The sequence below is a fragment of the Peromyscus eremicus genome, chromosome 13 (genome assembly GCF_949786415.1).
Source record: "Peromyscus eremicus chromosome 13, PerEre_H2_v1, whole genome shotgun sequence".
NCBI classification, from domain to species: Eukaryota; Metazoa; Chordata; class Mammalia; order Rodentia; family Cricetidae; genus Peromyscus; species Peromyscus eremicus.
The window spans coordinates 32,431,392-32,450,354 of NC_081429.1; the positions used below are offsets into that span (position 1 = coordinate 32,431,392).

General features: G+C 41.2%; 1 pseudogene; it reads left to right on the plus strand.

Annotated features, from left to right (window-relative positions):
• The window catches only part of LOC131923659 (elongation factor 1-alpha 1-like), a 38,420-nt pseudogene extending 30,839 nt beyond the window's left edge, over positions 1-7,581 (plus strand).
• The last annotated feature ends 11,382 nt before the right edge of the window (positions 7,582-18,963 follow it).

An 18,963-nucleotide genomic window follows, 5' to 3' on the forward strand; every position in this document is an offset into this window, starting at 1 on the left:
ATATCGAGTCATGCATATTTTTTTTTTAGGAGAGTAGCTACACTATTTCCCCAATGTCAGATTGAGTTTTTTAATGAAGATGTTGGTACAGGGTGACTCTTGGCAGATGTATTGAGATGGAATGAGGTCTACCCAGAGAGCTACTAGCTTCATAGCTCACTGGAGAGATTGCTGAATGAGAATCTAGCCTTCAGCTCTGTAACCATTACTTGCCCAACATGAGTTTATTGAAGAATGGATTTTGAGTTGGAGAGGAGAATGGTTCACATACTTAAAATAGCCATATAAAAGATTTTTACACACCTGCCTTTGCATTATGGCTCACATGTTTTATAACTGGGAATGAAGAAGTATGCTCAAGTCAAGTTATTCAAATTGACTATTCTCCATCTATTGCAATTAAGAGATATTTATGACATAGTTAGGATCCAATTTGTTGGGATGATTTGATTTGAAGTGATCAACATCTTTACTTAGATATAACCTTTAAAAATGACCTTCATTTCATAGAATAATTGTTTGTGTGATATGTTTTACAACCTGAAAATTAGGGGCTATAATAAGGATAAATGGTCTGTCATTGTTAATTGCAAAAAAAAGTCATCAGTTAGTGGGAAATACAAGGCTGACATAGCAGTTTTATTCACAGGTGTCTTCATAAAGATCCTTAAGGGCAGTTTTGTGCTTGACCGAAACAGGGAAATGTCCCAAGACTTCCAAAGACAAAGCCTAGGTGTTCACTTCTGTCTTTGGTCAGTGTTCTGTCCTGCTGTGATAAAATATTGACCCCAAGCCAACTTGAGGCAAGAAATGGTTTGTTTGGGTTCTACTTCCACGCTACAATCCATCATGGAGGGCAGTCAGAGCAGCAGCTCAAGAGCAATCTGAAGGCAGCAACTCAAGGCAATACCATGGAGGAAGGCTGCTCGCTGGTTCATTTTTTATGGCTTGCTTTCTTATGCAATTCAGGATCATCTGCCTAGGGTGGCATCACTCTCAGTGGGTTTGGTTCTCTCAGATTAATCACCAATCAGAAAATGCCCCACAGACTTGTCCACCAGCCAGTCTGATGGATGCAATCCCTCAGCCGAGATTCCTTCTTCCTAGGTGACTCAAGCTGTGTCAACTTGACAAAAACTATCCTGCACAACTGACCACTTGTCAGCTCGACACAAACGCTTTACTCTCAAGTCATAGGCTTTCTTTTCTCATTTTTCCCCAAGATCTCATGTTAACATCACAATATAAAACTTTAAAAGTCTCACGGTCTTTAAAAAATTGAACACTTCAAAGGTTCAAAGTCTCTTTAAAATGCCAAAGTATCTTAACTGTAGATTCCTGTAAAATAAAAATTAAGTTACGTTAATACTGCCTTATTATTCAAAGGGAAGAACCAGCATATAAAAACAATCATATTAATAGTAAATCTAGCAGTTTAGCTCCAAAATTTTATATCTCAATGTCTGACAGCTGGGACTCACAATCTTCTGTGCTCCAAAGGGTTTAGGCAGCTCCACTTCCCTGCCTACAGCACACACCCTTGTAAGTAGACTTAGGAGGGCTCTGTTCCACACCTACCAATGTCTTTGGTGGTTGTCTCATGGTCCTGGCTTCTCCAATATCCTGGGATCTCTACTGCAACTAAGGCTGCACCTTCATCAGTGGCCCCTCACAGAGTCTTAGGTGCTCTCTGCAACCCCATTAAATCTTCACCATGTGGGAGACTCTTAGACATGACCAAGTTCAGCTGCCACCCTGAGGTGCAGCCTTGGCATGCTCTGAACTGTGGCTTCTGTGCACTGACCCTGAGGAAATACTTCCAGAAGATTTCACCTCAGTGATGCTGTTCTTAATCACAGGTGATTTCTCAGCCCCAGCTAACCATCATCAATTGTCCCAGTAAAGCAAATATTTTACCTGAGAGGTACTGGTTTATTATTAATCAAAGTGGAGTCTTCAGCCCAGCTCACCAGAGACCACAAATTCTCAATTCAAAACGTGACACAAATAGGCATAATGGAGTCATTGCTTCCCCTGGAAACTTCACAAGCCAGGCTAGCGTTGTGTGTATCTCTTTCAACATTTCTATCATTGAAACTCTCATGAGCACTCAACAATCTCCTTTAGCCCAAAGCTCTAAAATCCTCCCACAACCGCCCCACCCCCCACACCAAAAAAAAAAAAAAAAAAAAAAAAAAACCAAACCAACACGGTCAGGTCCATCATAGCAATATCCCACTCTCTGGTTTCGATTTCTATTCTAGTTTGGTTTTTGAGTTGTGATAAAACACTAACAAAATCCAACGTGGAGCAGGAAAGGGTTTATTTCATCTGAGGCTCATAGCCGATCATGAAGGGAAGTCAAGGCAGACACTCAAGACAGGAACCTGGAAGCAGGAGCCAAATGAGAGACCACAGAACAAAGCTGCTCATGGACTTCTTCTTCATGGCTGCCTTCGCTTGCTTTCTTATAGAACCCAGGACCTATTCAGAGTGGCATTAACCATATTGGGTTGGGCCCTCCCGCATCAACCAATAACCAAGAAAACGCTCCACATGCTGCTCTGATGAAGATAATTCTTCAGTGGAAGTTCCCCCCTTCTAGGTAACTGTACTTTTGTCTCAAGCTGACAAAAGCTAGCTGGCTCAGTCAGAAAGTTGACTCATCTTAGGACTTTTTTACTACGTCTGTTACCATTTAGAGTAAAAGTCCTCTCATCAACAGGTCATTAGTTTCGTCCTTTAACAGTCAATTTCACTAGCTCTTTCAAAGAAACACTCATTGGCTTGGGTGAGTTTATTGTAAACTTCACTGAGAATTTGTAAGCCACAAATCTTTTTATCTCATTTCCATGGCTGTCTTCCCAGCCCTACTTTAGACCTTAGCTTTCTAATTGATTAGTCTGTTACATAATTCTAATTTTCTCTCCTTCCAAATAAGAGTTGCCCGATAGGTGTTGAATACAGGTTCTTTGTCTTATTTACTACAATTTATGAAGTACCAATAAAAGTACTGTGCATATTTGATTGAGTGAAAGGGTATCATATTAGGCTAGCCCCTCATTCATGAAACAAATAAAATCTAAACAATGCCGCTGTACTTTAATGGGTCCTCTTGGATTTGCATAGTTAAGTTCTTAATTCAGCACTCATAGCCCACTCTAATATCTCATCTCACTGTCCACTCTCATCTCTGTCACATTCTCCACTCTATCCCACTTCCACTACTTCTATAGTCTAGGTTGATCTGGAAGTTCCCTGTTGCTGAACACACTTTCCTGGAGTCTTGACCTTTGCCCTTCTCATTTCCTAAAATCCTATTACTAAAAAATTCACCTTTGAGTCTCAGCTCTGGTATCATTTCTACTACACTGCATGACTTCTGTATATTTCTTTCAGCCTTTTTATCTTGTAATATACTGGTGGGACCTTTAAAAAGTGGGACCTATTGGAAATTAGGTTAGGGGCTTGCCTTTGAGGAGAATGTTGGAACACAAGTCTCTTCTTCATATCTCTCTCTCTCTCTCTCTCTCTCTCTCTCTCTCTCTCTCTCTCTCTCTCTGCTTTCTGATTGCTAGGTAGTGAGCAGCATTCCCTCTTATGTGGTCTTGATATCTTGTCCTGTCACAGAACCCAAGTCACATGGACAAGCCATTTGGACTAATATCTCTCAAACCATGAGCTAGAACTTTGGACAAGCCATTTAGACTAATACCTCTCTAACCATGAGCCAGACCTTTCCTCCTTCTTTGTTTGTCTTAGATATTTGTTCACAGTGATGGAAAGTTACCACATGTGCGTTCCATGTATAAGAGATGTTCTTTCCATCAGGTAATGCATCCCACATGTTGTGGTAGGCCAGTCCAGAAACGAGGGCACCACAGTTGCTCAGGTAGATGTTTTGCAGTAAAATGTCTCCCATCAATCTGCCCTAAAGCCTCTTCACTCAGTTCAGATCCTATGAGGCTTTTGGAGACAGTGTTTTAATTAGACTCAGGCATCATGTTGTTTTCGATTCCCTGGGAGAGATGTCACAGTAATTCATTAGTGTAATGCTTGGGATGAGTAAGTCTGATTAGTAATTCTATATCCAGGCCTTCTCGGGATTATAGACAGCAGGAGTTCTCAGCACCAGTTGATTATCAGAGTCACCTGGGATCCACTTAAAATCTAACTTCCTGGAGGTTTGGATTTGAGTAAGTTATGAGCACACCAGGAAAGGTGTATTTGCAAAGGGCTGCTCTGGTGAGTCTAGTGCCAAGCTGGGTTGGGGACTAATGTGTTGTAGAAGTTGATGTTAGGACAACTTCTGTATCTCCAGTTGCCTTCTCTAACTAAGAAAGTTCTTTCATGTTGTTTTATTTATTTTTTTAAGACAAGGTCTCATGACAAAGCTCAGGTCAGCTACATGATGCTTTCTAAAACTTGTACCATTAATTTAAAATTAATTTTAAGCAGTGAGCAAACTGATGTGTTTCATCACTATAGCATTTGGATGTGGATACATCATTGTACTTTGTACATATTTACCCCCATTAATTACTCTCGATTGCCTCCCTCCTCCCTCCTGCTGGTTCAATCCTTCCCTCATGTTTCTTCTTTTTCTTTCATGCCTTGTGTATGTGTATATATTTGTAGTTGAATCTAAATTCTGCATATGAAACATCCAATATGTATCTTTCTCTAGTTTCTCTCAATTTTTCTCTCTTATCACTGATGAAAACAATACTTCTAAGAAGTATATGAAAACACATAATAGAACTGAATATGATGTGTATAAGGGCATGGAAAAGAGAAAGAGAATCAACAAAAGTCAGCCACTTTCTCACTGACAAGTGCTCTTCGTTGACCAGCCTAGGTTGTCATGGGGAACAGACTTGACTCTCACTGGCGTTCTCCAGTGAGGAAGACTGGTAACTCAAGCATTAGAAAGAGAAGAATACAGGATAATTTGCACGTGTGCCTGTCCAGGACATGGGGGTGAGAGAAAACCCCAGGGGAAGATCTACAGTTAGAGTATACAGAAGACATGTGCTGAAGAGGAAGAGTGTCGCCCAAGAGGGACATTGTACACATGAAAGGAAATGATGAAAATAGGAAAGGCATGCGAAGCAAGGAAGGAGGAAGGTGTAAGAACTGTTCAGAGTGGTACCCTAAGATGAACATTTTGGCTGAAAACTGGATGATGGACTAGAGACGGCTCTGCAGCTGTCATCTGAGTGAAGGGTGGTGGTCTGCATCAGAGCAGCAGCAGTGAGGATAGGAGGGTGGCAGTGTGCAGAGAATTTGGAGCTAAACAAAAGTAGGAAGATTCAGGGATACATCCATGACTCCAGTGTGTACAATCACATGGATGGAGTTGCTATTCTTAAAGGTAGATGTAGTTGGAATCTTCTTTGGGCCACCAACCAGGTCCCAAATAAAGACACAGAGACTTATTATTAATCATGAATACTCGGCCTTAGCTTAGGCTTATCCCACTAGCTCTTTTAACTTAATTTGACCTTTTTCTATTCTATTCATCTGTTTTGCCTCAGGAGTTTTTATCTCCTTTCTTTCTTTCTTTCTTTCTTTCTTTCTTTCTTTCTTTCTTTCTTTCTTTCTTTCTTTCTTTCTTTCTTTTTGTTTTTCTTGCTTCCTCTGTGTCTGGCTGGCCCTGGCATCTTCCTGGGGTCTCTTTTTCTTTCTTGCCTGAGCCTAAATTTCTCCTCCTACTTACTCCTCCTGCCTGGATGTCCTATTTATACCTCTTCCCTCACTATTGGCCATTCAGCTTTTTATTAGACCAATTAGGTGCCTTGAGCAGGCAAGGTAAAACAGCAACACATCTTTATACAATTAATCAAATGCAACACATCTTTACATAGTTAAACAAATATTGTGCAACAGACAGAGCTCACAAAAATGGGAATATATTTGTCAAAGACAGGGGGAATGGTCATTGTGAGTTATAATTTCTTGATTTTTGAATGGTCTTGAGAGTATTGTTGATTTACTTAATTTTCAGTTGGATAAAGGGACCCACATTTCAGAAAAGATTCAGACCAGACAAGCAGGTTTAAAAGTAGTAAGTTTAATAAAATTAATAATAAAAATGAGCTCTATATCCCCCTACCATGGGTTTGCCATCAGAATGCATGTGTGAAAAACACTGCTAATTTTAAGCCAAAAAGGGGAAAGGAAATGACTCAAATCAACATTGTCATCATTAGGCATGTAGATTCTTCCCAATGCATCATGACCTGCCATCTTATCTACAAATGTGGTTAAATTGACAATGGAGCCATCAAGAAGTCAAAAAGGAGGCTACTAAGATAAGTGAAGGTTTCTTCAAGCATGTCTGGGTCTTGGACAAACTGAAAGCTGAGTGTGAGTGTGGTTCAACTATTGACATCTCCCTGTGGAAATTTGAGACCAGAAAATCCATGTGACTATCATTGATGCTCTAGGACACAGAGACTTTATGAAAAACATGATTACAGGCCCAGCTCAGACCAACTGTGCTGTTTTGGTTGTTGCTGCAGATGTTGGTGAACTTGAAGCTGGTATCTCCAAGACGGGCAGACCTGTGAGCATGTCCTTCTGGCTTACACTCTGGGTGTGAACCAGCTAATTATTGGTGCCAACAAACTGGATTCCAGCAAGCCACTGGACAGCCAGGAGAGATAGGAGGGATCTGTTAAGGAAGTAAGCACCTACATTAAGAACATTGGCTACAGCCCTGACACAGGTGCATTTGTGCCAATTCCTGATTGGAAAGGTGACAGCATGCTGGAGTCAAGGGCTAATATGCCGTGGTTCAAGAGATGGGAAGTCACCCAAAAAGATGTCAGTGGTGGTGGAACCATACTGCCAGAAGCTCTGTGTTGTATCCTGCCAATAACTCATTCAACTAAAAAGCCCCTGCCACTGTGCCTCTAGGATGTCTATGAAATTGATGGTATTGGTACTGACCCTGTGAGTGGAGTGGACACTGGTGTTCTCAAACGTGGCATGGTGGTTATTTTTGCTCCAGTCAATGTCACCATAGAAGTAAAGACTGTTGAGATGCATCCTGAAGCTTTCGGTGAAGCTTTTCTTGGGGATAATGTAGCCTTTGATGTGAAGAATGTGTGTCAAAGATGTTAGTCATGACAACATTGCTGGTTACAGCAAAAGTGAACCACTCCTCGAAGCAGCTGGTGATTATCTAAACCATCTAGGTCAAATTAATGCTGGTTATGCCATTGTGCTGGACTGTAACACAGCTCATAGAGTTTGCAAGGCTTCTGAACTTAAAAGAAAATATTGGACACATTCTGGTAAGAAGCTGGAAGCTGGCTCTAAATCCTTGAAATTGGTGTGTGTGTGTGTGTGTGTGTGTGTGTGTGTGTGTGTGTGTGTGTGTGTGTGCTCATTATTGATATGGTCCCAGGCAAGCCCAGGTGTTGAGAATTCTTTAACTTTCCTCCACCAGGTCATTTTGCTGCTCATGACATGAAGCAGACAGTGGCTGTGGGCGTCATCAAAGCTGTGGACAAAAAGGCTGCTGGAGTTGGCAAAGTCACCAGCTCTGCCCAGAAAACTCAGAAGGTTAAATAAATATACTAGCCCCTAACAACTGCCATCCCCAAGAGTGGATGAGTGGTCTTAGAACCGTTTGTCTCAACTGGCAATCTAAGTTTAATAGTAAAAGACTGGTTAATGGTAACAATGAGTCATAAAATCTTCAGGAGGAAAGGAGACTGTTTTGTGGACCATTTTGTGTGTGTATGTGTGTGGCAGTTTTAAGCTACTGGTTTTCAAAACCAGTACTTTTTAATTGAAACAACTTGACGAAAAATCTGTAACAGAATTTTGAGACACATTAAACAAGTTTAATGGAAAAAACAAAAACAAGGAAGTGAGGGTTTAATACACACAGACATTGTTTTATAAGTGATGTATTCATTATGTCTTTCCTCATAGCTGTCCTAAGTGGTAGACATCCCTACTTGTGAATGTGAATGTTGAGGTTTAGTAGACTTAATGAATGGCTGAGCTCCACAGCCTGTTGTTGGCAGCAAAATCTAGGGTCGAGCTTAGATGGTCTTACCCCACAGTGCACCTGCCATCTAGAAAGTCATTGAAGGCATGAAAGTAGGGGATGTCTAAAAGTTTCTAGATTGTAAGGTGGTAAGAGGGTCAGGCACAAAGCCTGGAATCCCCTAATACTAAATGGCAGGCAGAGGATAAAAGAACTCAGGAAGGACATGAGAGTACATAGTGATTTAAATAGAAATAGAATCTTTGTTAAAATAAAAGAACAAGTAAACAATAGTAAACCTAATTCTTCTTAGATGGATATCTTTGTCAATTTAAAATGATAGAGAAAAATAATTTAGGTAATCTATGAGCATCAGAAATTCATTTATCACAATTCTGGGGCTAGAAAATCCAAGATCAAGGGCGAATTCATTATTTGAGAAGGCTCTGTTCTATGTACAAGATTTCATTATCTCCCTCTGTCCCTCCCTCTTCCCCTCGTTCCTTCTTGCTCCCACCTCCGATGTGCTGGGATTATAGGCATCCATCACCATTCCTGGCTGCACCGTGACATCTTCTTGAATCCTCCCACAGCAAAGGAACAAACAAGCCACTTTTATAAGAGGCCTCTTTTATAAGGACTCAACCAAACTAACTAGATTATGAGGGCAGGGACCTCAAAACCTAATCATTTTCCCAAAGACCACATCTCTTAATGCTATCACATTGGAGATTAAGTTTCAACATATAGATCTCTCTCTCTCTCTCTCTCTCTCTCTCTCTCTCTCTCTCTCTCTCTCTCTCTCTCTGTGTATGGCAGGGAGGAATGGTGGATACAAACATCCAGACCTCAGCAGGGGTCAGTAAGAACTGATTAGTAGTTATCATGATCTAGGTGATGGTGATGTCATTGTGAGATTGTGAGCACAGTGTGTCTTTAATAGGATGGTAGGAATAGATGACAGATTTCAACAGTTTGGGGTGTGTGGCTGTGCAAGGAAGAAGAGACAGGAAGTAGAGATCACTCCTTTGAGAAGTTTCCTTCCAAGAAGAGACCAGGGACATGCATGGGAGTTGGCTGAGATATGAAATCAATGAGGGCTTTTCAATTTTTTAAGGGTGGGTTTTTAAGTGATAAGTTCTATAATGATAGAACCACATATTATTAATATTAACTGGTCAGTAAAAGGGAGATTGAAAATAGAGTAGTGAGGTCATATTGTCATAAGAGTCCTGGAAAAGGGAGAAGGGATCTACAAAGGAGACTCGGCTATACTTAGGATAAAGAGCTGTGGTTGTTTTTGTTTGTTCGTTGGTTGGTTTTTTCATTGTCATAGGAAGGAAGAAGAAAATGGCAAGGGGCAAATTGAGTGAGGAAGCTCATTGAATTAGTTTAGAAAATCGATGGAGCTCTTGTCTGATTTCATTTTTTTCTATGAGGTGGAAGGGGAAACAGTTTTCAGTCTGTGAGGGGGAATATGTGTCCAGGGTAGAAACATCACAGAGGTGGAAATTATCCCTTCCATGGCATGGGATAGAAGGTGTGACTAAATACAGTGTCTGCAGGTATTATGAGGTCCAAGATGTCAATGGTGGTTACCGAGCATTCTGCATCTGTGCTGTGTAGGTTTGCAAGCACAGCCCAATGCTCAGACTGTAGGAAAGGCAAGCAGTTAGGTTGAATTGGAATTCCAGCATGATGGATCACACCACACTCATTGCTTTCATCATTTTAAATAGAATCCCAATTATGATTAACATCTCTCTTTATATTAGAGATGTCCCTTTGGAAGGGTGGCTCACTAGAGAAGATGGTCCTGGTCAAGCTAAGTCAATCCCTTACCAATGATCGTGACATGCATAAGTACATGATGTAACTCCAGGAAACAAGAGGGATTCCTTAGACATGGACATATTCCCTTGACACTGAAGTGATAGATGTTTGATTTCTATCTGGGAATGAGGTTCCGCTTGCTAGTGATGTTTATGAACCAGCCTAAAGTGAAGGAGACATATAGGATACCATTATGAGAAAGACAGTCGTTAGCGATTAATAACATAATTGTGCCAGAGCCCTACTTATTACATGGGATAACCCCATTTCCTTACCGTTTATTGAGCAACACATAGGAAAAATATAACACAAAAGCTATTGGGGATACTAACTAAATCCTGTTTGAGGTGGTAGACTCTGCAATATAAGGTGCAAAGGGAAAGAAATAGCTGAAGTATGATAATAGGAGATGGACTGTATATCAGAAACTAATACACTCTTGGCTTGAAAGACCCAAAGAAGTCAAAGAAGCAATGTCTTGGGAACAACAGAGAATGAAGGTGGAGAAAAGAGAGGGAGATGGAAGTGGACTCGTTCAGATAATTCCAGAGTTTCGTAATGTTTCCCTTTGAGGGTCCAATTGACTATCTCAGCAACTGAGTACTCCCACAAAGATATTACTAGAGGATCCTGTCAGTAGATGTGGGAGAGGCAGGAGCCCTATTGTCTCCCAGGTGTTTTTCAAATAAGAAAGAAAAATGGCATGTTCCTGAGAACATTTGTGAGGAGATTTGCTCCATTAGGGAGCTGCAAATTGTATTTCTCAACCTAAACTCCATGTCAATTGGAGAAGATGGTAATTAGCAAGGCACACACTGTGGTTCCTTTTTACACATGGAATAGCCTACATTTGATTCACAGACAGTGCAACACAGGGTAGTTTCTGTGAAATAGACCATTTTATGTGGGGCATTTACTTTTAATGGAAAAATTTGTGCTATGATATTCATAGTCTAACTGCCTGACTGCTCCTGCCTTCCCCATTCTTTTCATTGATGCCATTTTTATAACAGGTTATTCTTTTAGAAACAATGTCCAATGTTTTATTCATACTTTATGTGAAGTGATGAATATTGGGCTCAGAGGGAAGTTGTGCTGTATTTTTGAGTGGGCCCTTGGATTGTTCATTCTGACACACACATCAAACATGCCAATCCTCCTGTTCTAGAAAGCTCCTTCTAATTGGCATGTCTTACACCCCACTTCTTAGTGAGTTTTTTGAATTGTAAGATTGATAAATAGGACAAGTAATTTACACAGACAAAAATCAGTCAGTACACTCTCATGACTCTCTTGGCATTTCCCCAGATTAATGTTGCAAAGGCATGTGGCCTTCTTTCTTTTAAATTGTCTTTTTTTTTTTTTTTTAAACTCCTGGATGATCTGTACCTTGATTGTCTAAAACCCTCCCCGTGGTATGTAGTGTGCTCAATGCTTTTGCCCATCTCCTTCTTCAGCAATTCAGTGACCCGGCAATCAAGAAACAAAGATGATATTTTGGCTCATCTCCTCCAGATGAAAATCTTCTTAGAGCTATCTTCCCTAGGGTGGGAGCCCTTAGCAAGTGCATTTCTGGAGACAGGAATGCCTGAGCTCTAAGGGTAGCACTACCTGAAACCAAACACAAGGCAATATGATGAACACTTGGGTTTAGGATGATAATCTGATGCTTTTTCCTTCCTTCCATAAACAACTTGACTTAATATGTTCTAAGCACAGACAGTTCTATCCCAGAGCAGATGTTTTCTATTTTTAAAAGGCCCAATTTTGTGCGTACATGATTTAGAAGATACAAGTCAGAGTCAGCAAAGGTATGCTGCATTAACAGCTAACTTGAGAAACCACACAATTATTTCACAGTTAGTTGTTACTGTACAGTGTGTCTCTAGACCCGAGTGATAGAAACTCTAATATTATACATGAACTCAGTATTACACATTGCTATGATGACCCAGCTGGGGAGAGAAATGAGACGAATCATAGGATAGCTCTTTTCCCTGGCCAGGCAAATACTCTTGGCCTCCCCTAAAGTTCAAAAACACACAGGAAAGCACAAGTCCTTATGTGCCTCAAAAGGCAGCAAGTCCAAAACATGTACTAAGCAGAACGGGTAACCTTTTCAGAGACAACACAAATTAACCACTGAAGAAGATTTGAGAAAGTAGAAAGAGAGAAAAACCAACTGTTTTAGTCTGCTTGGGATTCCACAAGGAAAATCCATATTCTGGATGGCTTAAATAGTATGAATTTATTTTTACACAATTCTGGAGGTTAGGGAGTCCAAGTTCAGTGTCCCACCTATTCAATTCCTGGCTTGTGGATGACTAAGTTTTCATTTTTCTGACTTGGCCTTTTATTGGTAATACACACAGAGAAAGAAATGAAGCTATCTGTGTGTCTTCATATAGGGACACTAGCCTTCACACAGGGTCCCTACGCTTATAAATACATTAAGATTTGATTTCCTCTTTAGGGCTCTACATTACTTTCCTCATCACTGCGACAAAAAAATCTCTGACAAAAGCTATCTACAGAAGGAGCTCATTTTGGCTCCTAATTTCATAGGACATAGTCCATCATGGCGGTGAAGCTGTGGTGATGTGAGCAGTTCCATTACTGGCTGGAGTGTGAATATTAGCAAAATGTAGAGAGGAGATCTCGGGTGAGAACCATGAGTAGATGTAGCTGTTGAAAGCATGCCCCTAGCAACGTATGTCTGTCCCTATGCCGTATAGTCTTCTAAAACACTGTAATTAGTTGGGACCAAGTGTTCAAATACAAGAACCCCAGAGGACATTTCAAAACATAACCAGCCCTACCTCCAAATACAGCCATATTGAGAGTTAGAGCTTTTAACCTATGTGTTTTCAGGGGTGCAAACATCCATTCCACAACATGAATATCAACTGTAGATGTAATTTCAGTAGCCTGGAGGATCGACTAACTGTAGAAATTATCATCACAACAAATACTTATGCAATACGGTTCACTTCCAATACTTATTTGAGCTTGAAAAAATTTAAAGGAGTTCAAAGCCAGAGGGGAAAATTGACAAGAAACTGATTTCCCAGGGACCTCATAAGTCCTGATGTAGATGCTGGGGAATGGGGGTAGGTATTTCCTGCCCAGTGGGAAGCAGAAGAAAAACCTTATGAGTGGACCTGTGATCTAGTCCACTGCGGCAAGAGGACAGGAAATCTTTGCCCAGTGGATCGGAGAAAGATAAGGAAATTCAATGTTCATCTACGAGAGAAACAGATCCCTATGAAAAACTATGACTTCTATAATTCTGCCTTCCAGACTGGTACATCCAGCCACACAGTGCAGAGGAATTAACACAAAAGCTTGCCTAAGTCATAAGCATCCCCGGATCCTCAGCAGAATGAGGTACAAGTTACTCCTTAAGGAACTGGCATAATTCCATAGGAAATAGCTTGGCATCTCACCATCTAAGATGGAAATACCTTCATAGGTTAGTAACATTGCCTGTGGGGATTTTCTACATCTATTACATGTCCACATCCGTACATCTATGCTTGCATCCAGTTGCTGCCCTGACAGTTTTACTTGTGGCAAGCAACATTTTCTTCAGGGGAGATGTGGCTAGCAGCTGCTATCAAAAATGAAAGGGAGTAATTTGAAGCAAATGAGGAATTTAGGGAAAGGTAAGCCATGAGAATGTGGCTCCGTAAGAAGCAGTCCAAGGCTAGCCAAAGTGATGTAGTGAGACTCTGTCTTAAGAACAAACAACACAAGCCAAATGACATTATTGTCCCTAGTGTGTTGTGACAAGTGTAAAGCTATTTCCATTTGATCGATTTGTGCAGGTGTTTCTCTTAGCAAAGAAGCTTCCAGATCTCCTCACCCCTTCATGTCAATGCCTCATGGTTATCTCCTTCAGGTCTGATTAAAGTCAAAGAGGGGTTATTTTCTCCAGAGCATCCTGTGGGAATTTTTCAAAGGGATGATACATCTGCAGGCTGCTTGGATGAATTCAGTGTCAATATATCTCGCAGGATGAGCAGCAAAGATGCCAGTTTTCTGGAAAGCTCCTTTTCAGAATTCTGAGTAGTTACTTAGGACATCTTCTAACCCTTTATCACACCACACAATCTTTCTCTGGACAGGTGGACAACTTTATGCCTCCAGAAACAGCTGGCTTTATTTTTTGGAATGTTTTAGAGATAACTAGCAACTTGCTTCCCTTTCTGGCAGGTTCTATCTAGTTGAGGGCTTATCCAAAAGGAAAAGTGGGCAGGAAAATGTAAGATACAAGTTTTTTTTTCAAGAATCCTGCAAGGCTTCTTTAGTATTGAACCCAGGCTTGCAGGATCATAGAACTGACTTCCTTGCTCAGTTGTAAAGTGAGAAATCAGAACAGCAAACGATGACTCTTGGCTGAATACTGAGCTTGTGGAAGATATTTTTATCCTGCATCAGTAGAAGACTTGTTCCTCACCTCTCTCCTGGAAGTTAGGTGGACTGTTGCAGGAGCAGGGATGTGACTGTTCTGGGATAACAGTCCACATTCTAAGGAGTCCAACTCCAGGTCAAAATCCTATGTGTGTCCAATAGCTCAGAATCAACCACAGGCAAATACAAAAGCTAGCCTCCTCACTCACCCTGGTCTTGGAACACACAGTGTTTTCATTCTTTGGAGGAAGCTGTATTTAAGGAGCAGGCTCCCCTTTCCCTCCCAGGGCTGCTGGGCTTCTGCAACGCCTATCTGCATTCTTAGTCTAAGCAACTCTGGGGAAAGCATCCAAAAAAGACTAGGGTATTGAAGACCCTTAGAGCCTTTTCTTCATTCTGAATCAGTGCCTTCTCACTCTTCAACTCCACCCACCCCTGTCTTCTAGTTTCCAGGTCTATACAATGCCAGGAGCCTTTGTAGGATCCTTTCCCACAGTCCTGACCCATCAACTATGATGCGTGTCACCCGATCCTTACCTGAAACTCATCCCTGCTAAAAAAATTAAATAAGGGAACACCGTGGGAACCAGCATTTTCTGTTGAGTATCTTGCTTCTGTTACCCTGGTGAGCAAACAAAAGGTCGATTCCTCTTTTAGTGTGATCTCTTGTCTTACTTGACATCCCTCATACATACTGCATCACTAATCCTCTACTTTTGTGAAGATGCCTGTGGTCCCAAGCTAGGTGTGTGCCACAAGACTGAAACAACCATCCCATGGAAAATAATAACCATAGTGATATTCTCAGATCCAAAGCAGAACTTAGATGCTGACTTTTACTATAATGTTATCAAAGCTTACCATAAGGGAAGTGTGCACCAAACTGGAAGGAAAAACATTCACCACTTCAGGGCTATACATAGGTCTAAGGTGGCAAGAAGGTTAAAAAACAAATGTTTCAGTGATTTTTGTCCAAGGCAGAAGTCATAAAGGACCCCTTGTTTAATAGGGATCAGTGGATGCCCAGCTCTCTCAGGACTTTCCAATTATATTCATTACTCTTTACAAAGGACGGGAGAATGGAGGGACATAAGAAGATGGGAGTAAGACGATGTTGGTCCCTTTGGAGAAGAAAGTAAAATTCCAGGAGTGAGCACTGTGCAGACCCAATCCTGACATCATGTTCATTTCTGTTACTCCACCAGGCAGGCCACCCAGCTTGGTGGGGCTGTTAAGGTAGAAGAGAGGCAGTGGGAGTTTTAGTTATGGCTTCAAGGCCAATGGCACCAGATGGAGTTTCTAATTTGCTTCTGTAACATTTAACAATCCTAAGGGGGGAAAAAAATCAATCAGAGTCTTGGCAAAGCCATTCCCAGCTGGGTTAATTCTCCTATAAGACATACACGAGTTTGAGTGATGGAAGGGGTAGACTGTAGAGAATACGGAGATCTTCCACTCCTAGGAGCTAAAGCATCTGTTAGGGAATAGAGCTGACAGGGCCATTCCTCAACTGCAGGGGGTGTCGGCTGTCTGCTGCTTGTGGCTGTGTCTCTCACTGGAATAGTCTCAGGGATAGAGATCTGTCTCCACTAACATACATTTTCCCAGTGGATGTTCCAGAGCCACTGACAAGAGGAGGTAGAGATACAAAGTCCTGGGCCCTTGTCTCAAGTCACAGTAACTCTGAAAGGTGCCTTTGCTCGAGAGCTCCCATGGCATAGATTCAGGCCACCAGTGTAGACCAGCTTCTCTATCTGCCACACCCTTTCTTCTTTGTTTCCATACACGTCTATCTTCGGTGACTATTTCCAAATAAAGCTGCACGTAATTTCATGCTAATGCTTGGTCCCAAGAAATTCACCCCAAGTCGTTCTCCTTTTGGCTGTCCACTCTTCCTGCTTGGATCCTAGGAAAGGGAGTAGATAGATACGATACGTTTCTAGTATGTGCCCTGTATTTTAAGTCACTGTTTTGTGTGACTTCTAATATGAAAAAGGAGCATAAGGAGTATGTGTGAAATTACCAGGGTTTTTTCTATAACTGCCAGCTACTGTTTGCAGCTTTTTTCTCTCTCTCTAATTTTTTTACAAGTTAGATAAAGGAAACCCAGACAAGTACTATCTGCCCCTGTAGACAGATGGCTCGAGTGCCCTCTGTAAACCTCCCTGGTGTCGTCCATTGTTGCAGTGAATGTGCTAATGCAGAGGACATGGAGAGCTGGGCTCCACTGGGCCCGTCCATGTCAAGGGAACTTATGTCATCAGCTTCTTTGTGGTTAGTGCTCTGTCTGTCCTTTCTGTTCCCTGTCCCCAGACAACCACCAAGCATAGTGCCGTTGTCTTTACTATTCCAGTATAGTGTTGCTGCTAGTGAAGTACCTTTCTCCCTAGTGGGAGTAATCTTAATTTTATTTTCTCTGATGGGAGAGGTCCTTCTGGAAGAAAACGTCTTGATACAAAGTCCTGGGCTCTTTAAGAATCTTCTTGATACCACTGTGGGAAGGGTGAGTTACCCTGGCTCTCAAGTACAGTCTTTCATTGAAAGCCCTCCTCTGTTCGATGGACTTTCCAGGGCGCAGAGTTGACTGGTGACTCAACTTATTTCTTATCCAAGTATTTCTAAGTACATGTAGATAAGAGTATGAACCATCATTTCTACTTTAGTTTTAACTTAGTGAAGTGGTTCTGTGGTGATATTTTGTTGTACTCTAATAAAACTTGCCTGAAGATCAGAGGACAGAGCCAGTCACAGTCATAGAGCTCAGGCAGTGGTGGCACACATCTTTAATCCTAGCACTCGGGAGGCAGAGATCCATCTGGATCTCTGTGAGTCAAGGCCATACTGGGCTACATGAAATTGATCCAGTCTAGGAGAGAAACAGAGTCAGGCAGTGGTGGCACACACCTTTAACCCCAGTATTTGGGAAGCACACATGCCATTAATCACAGCATTAGGAAGGCTGTGATAGGAAGTGAAATGTCTGGGGGGTGGGGATAAAGGCACATAAGGCATGAGGAGACAGGAACTAGAGCCTTTTGGCTGAGGACTCAGACATTCAGTCTGAGGATTCCTGGAGACAGGATGGGCTGAGAAGTTGGTGAGGTGAGAAGTGGCTGTGGCTTGTTTCCTCTGATCTTTCAGCATTTACCCCAATATCTGGCTCCGGGTTTTTATTATAAGACCATTTAGGATTCATGCAACATGGTTCACATGAATTTTTTCTCTCATAGTTTGGAACCTTGTCTCAAAGTTTTTTTTGTAGAACATTTCTTTTTCGTAGAACAGTCCTGTGAATGTAGAAGGCATACACAATTGAGGTGAATGTGTGATAACCACTTGACAGTCCTGAAAATTTGCTTCATAGGAGTCTACAATAACATATTTAAACTGTTAGCTTTCTTTAAAAATAGTATGTGTGACATAAAGCTTGCTTGCCTAAAACAGCAGATTCGTTCCTCTAAAATCAGTATTAAGTATTGTATGCATAGCTTGAAACATCTAGTCTATCTTACATACATTAAGTTAAATAAATAAATGCAAGTATTCTGAATTACCTAGTTTGGATGACTTGGGATATAAAATGAAAAAAAAAATCTGAAATAGAAATTGATCAAGACCTTCATTTTGAACATGGGGAAATATATTATTTTCTTAATTGGGGGAACTTGGTGAGGTTTCTTCCACAGAATCACAACTTGGTAAGGATCTTTTCTTGCTGATCGTTGTGCTGGTGTTTCCTTTTTAATAGCCATCATGAGCTTCTCTGGTCACATGCAGATCCTGTTCAATCTCCAGACAGAAAACATTAAGTTGTCCCTATGTCTGCTCCCACTGTTTGGCGTTCAGGGCGTTTTTCTTTGGCGGTTACCTGTGTAGCTTTGAGGAAGGAAGAAGGGGCGCTGTGAAGATGATGGATGATAGTTATCCCTATCGAGGGGAGCTTTGACTCTATTAACATGCAGTGGATCACAAAAGAGTGCTACAAGAAAGCTCGCCTTGAGCTTCAAATCCTTTGCGTTTTTTAAAATCAAACAAACACAACTACAAAATGAAATTTCCCCTTTCAAACTGTGCTAAATACACAACGTATGTGAAGATGAAACAATATTGATGAAAGAGTGTTTGACAGATTTTTTTTTTTTAGGGGATACCCTGTTTAAAAATAAAAGAAACTTAAAGAGTAGCCAATTCTGAGTGCCTTCCTTTACAATTGCAAATGATTTGGTCCATTCCTCTTGATCTTCCCTTTGTAGATCGATTCTCATTTTATTTTAGGGGTTTATCCTGGGATCATGTGGGCCTCTTTGGTGGCATTTCATTGACTCATTTCTCAGTCATGGCATAGGAGCTGAAAACTATTGGCTCTTCGTGTAACCCTCTGAACTATTTTGTTTGACCACTGCTGACATGTAAACACTTGGAAAGCCAATGTCCTAGGACAGAACCCAAAACAAAATCCTCCTAAACACAAACACACTGTAACTGGACCATGGCTCTACAAACTGTCTCATGTGTGAGAACCAGAGGCACTTGAGTTTGAAGCTCTTGTTACTCAGCATGGGATTAGTTCTTCCTGGCATATATTAAAATATAGAATTGGTAGAAGATTAAAAGTAAGAGATATCTTGCTAACGTAACTGATTCTGTTGGGGTATCTGGAGGAATCAGGTACAAGGGAAAGGAAGTCCAGTTTGATCAATCACATTAACCAC